Source organism: Aedes aegypti, chromosome 1, assembly GCF_002204515.2.
Source record: "Aedes aegypti strain LVP_AGWG chromosome 1, AaegL5.0 Primary Assembly, whole genome shotgun sequence".
Taxonomy (NCBI): domain Eukaryota; kingdom Metazoa; phylum Arthropoda; class Insecta; order Diptera; family Culicidae; genus Aedes; species Aedes aegypti.
Window position 1 is genome coordinate 167,836,650 of NC_035107.1, and position 3,317 is coordinate 167,839,966.

Here is a 3,317-nt window from a genome sequence, read left to right on the forward strand (position 1 = left end):
ATCGGATACGTAACAAATTATTCTGCTAAATTATCGATATTTTGTTATCCTAAATACCTAAATTTACTTAAATTGCATTAAAATATAACAAATTCCATACAAATCCGGTAAAAGTTCATAACTATCTACTAATACCAATGCACAGGCGTGAATAGCATACCTTCTATAGCTGTCAAATACTTATACACGCTCGTTCAAATCTACTCAAAAAAGAGTAAGTTTGACTCACTTTTGAAGTTTCAAGTTAGCTGTCAAAAGTGAGTAACTTTATTTTATCAAAGTGAGTAACTTCTTACTCAATCATGAAAAAAAAAACGACCTTACTCACTTTTGAGTAAACACAAACATATTTGACTCACTTTGTAAACGTCAAAGACTTGTGAAAATTTCGGCTTCTAAGTTTAGGAGTAAACATTGCTGTTAAACAAGTGCCTTAAAACGAATCATGCAAGTTGTGAATATATATGGGCAATTGTTAGTGGTATCTTTTATCCTGTAGGCGAATCCCGGCGCGTATTTTCTTCGAAGAAAAGAAAATTCTATTGCTGGTGCATAATGGAAGAAAATTTCTTCTCTTCGAAGAAATTAATCGCCGGAATTTACCTACTGATATCAAGTGAAGCGAGGTCGGAGTGAAAATTACCAAGTCCTGCAGGTGAATTCCAGCGCACATTTTCTTCGAAGAGAAGAAATTTTCTTCCATAATCCACCAGCAAGAAAATTTTCTTTTCTTCGAAGAAAATACGCGCCGGAACTCGCCTACTGGTTTTGATCGAACAACCGCAAAAAAATATATATATAAACAGTAAGTTTTACCGTCGTACTTTTTATTGGACTAATTATCAATTCTTTACAGTCTAACCGGGAAGGCTACTCGTTCCGTCAAACTACATCCTCCAATGTCTTTCATCAATCCCCCAGAGATTTACAACACCCGGGGATACATTCCAGAGCAGCAAAAGCTTCGACACAAATATCACAATTTTTACTTAAAATCATGTACTATCCCAACATTAATGTTTAAGATAATAAAATAAATGTTATGCTTTTTGTATATTTTTCTCTTGATTTTACAAAAATAATAATAAATTAATTTCCAAAAATATTATTTCTGAAGTGAGTGACATCTACTCACTTTCGCAAATTCCAGATTAAACGAAGTGAGTAAGTGTTACTCTGATATTGATATTTTTGACAACGTTACTCAAAAGTGAGTAACGATGGTGTTACTCACTTGTGAGCAGTTCCACTTTGTTCCGAAGTGAGTCGAATTCTACTCACTTTTGAGTAGATCTGAACGAGCGTGTAGAACCCCTTCAGCTGATTCAACTGGCTTGACAGTTGGCGATCGATAAGAACAAAAAAAAGAAAACATTGTATGACAGTTTGTAAAGCATAAAACGCAGAGTAAATACACGAAGGGCTGTCTTATTAGCTCAACTACCAAACTAGACACTTGTTGTGTTTTATAAATAAGTAGAAAGATAGGGCCCATTCACAAATTTCATAACGCTGAGGGGGGTGGATGTCCTCGTGCTGTTACGGCTCATACAAAATTTGTAAAATATTCATACAAAAAGCGTTACGAGGGGGTGGGTGGGTGTCGAAAATGGCCATTTTTAGCGTTATGAAATTTGTGAACAAACCCATACAGTGACGGCGAGGATAAAACCGCAGACAGACGTTTAAGCAGGAACAAATTTATTCAAAATTCCTGTGTAAATTCTACCGTGGTGTCACCTAGGGAGCAAATTGCTGCAGTACAGTGACAGTTCGTAAAAGCACGTGGCTTCATCTTCTCGCTTACCACCCAGTCCACCACCCACTGAACAAAAATATCAAAACAATCACTTTAAAAATGATTCACACAATTGCGATATTTTCACGCCAATTTATTTTACATGAGTTACGATCATTCAAGGGTGTTATACTATCATGAATCTGTGAGTAAATTATATGCCAACTTGTGGTAAAAATTACAATGGATTTAATTAACTTTTACATGAGAAATTAGAACCAAAAGGGAACATCATCCACCCAGCGCGAAAAAAGGTGCATAGTTTTTAGCGTTGAGCACGTGGACTGTGGGAGCGGTTGTGTGTCATGCTGTCAACGAAATGTGATCAGGATGATGGCGGGACGCATACGCCACTAACGCCATCTGTTAGCTTATTGCCACTTGGCGATTTGTGGCGGCCATGTTTTTACACAAGTGGCTGAGTCTAACTTGAACGTCTGTCTGCGATAAAACTTTATCAGTGAAGTGAAAGTGAGTGAGTGCGTGAAAGGAAGTAGCTGGGATCTGCATTATAAATCGTTGCACGCCTGACACAACCTCGAAACTCCATATAAAAAAAATGTCAACAACTCCAGCAGTGAATGTCAACTCCATATAAAAAAAAACTAAACAATTCCAGCAGTGAATGTCAAAGAGCAGGACAGTCAATTGAGTGTGATGAAAGAGGGACAGAGAAAGACAATTTTTCGTGACGTCACCATGCACTCTTCTATAGGAGCAAGAGGTTGCTAGCCGGAGCGTCATCAACGGAGTTGGAAAAGCCAGCCTATAGCTACTGTGGTTTTGTTGGGCGTGAGCGTTTCCACAAATCGGGCTCGCTAGCATACAAATCAAGGTGAGTGAAGGTCATTAGGACTGTTAAGAAATTATATTGAAAAACGAAAGATTGAGCTAGTTGGAAAGAAGCCATCTCAGTAGCCATTGTTTTTCTACTTTTGCTGATTGTGCTTTGTGCTATTGTAATACATTTTTTAGAAACAGCCGGTCGGGAACGACGCCGTTTAATTAGCCGGTCGGAAGCGACGCCGTTGAATCAGCCGGTCGGAAGCGACGCCGTTTAATCAGCCGGTCGAGAGCGACGCCGTTTATCAGCCAGTGTTTTGCGCTATATCAGCGACACAATTCCCGGAGGATTCGGAAGGCCAGTGTACGTAGGCTTACGGCATATTTAGTGCATGTGTCTGGAGAATTTGGTCACTCGCTGAGCATACAGAGCTGAAGCAAATCTCGAGCTGCTATACCGGTTTCGCTGGAGTGGACCAAAAACAAGCGAGGTCCAGGCGGTGGGAACGAACCAGGACTCCAAGGATTAAGTGATAATCAACAAGGTAGGACACCATTTTAATTTCTTTCGGTGGCATTTTGTTTTGTGTATTTTGCTGAGATATCTTTTTGCAACAAACATGGCGCTGATTGGAACGGTAGACCCCTACAGTGAGAGGCAAAATAAAGTGCCCACCTTACCAGTTTTCGAATTTCTCTCATTGATTTGGTTCAAATTAAAGTTAACACACCTAAA

At 39.2% G+C, this 3,317-nt stretch overlaps 1 long non-coding RNA gene across 1 annotated transcript; it reads left to right on the forward strand.

Moving 5' to 3' along the window:
* Positions 1 to 329: 329 nt before the first annotated feature.
* On the forward strand, positions 330 to 1,054 carry LOC110679147. Its single transcript, XR_002502254.1, has 2 exons — positions 330 to 805; positions 857 to 1,054. It is a non-coding gene; the product is annotated as an uncharacterized LOC110679147 (long non-coding RNA).
* Positions 1,055 to 3,317: the final 2,263 nt, after the last annotated feature.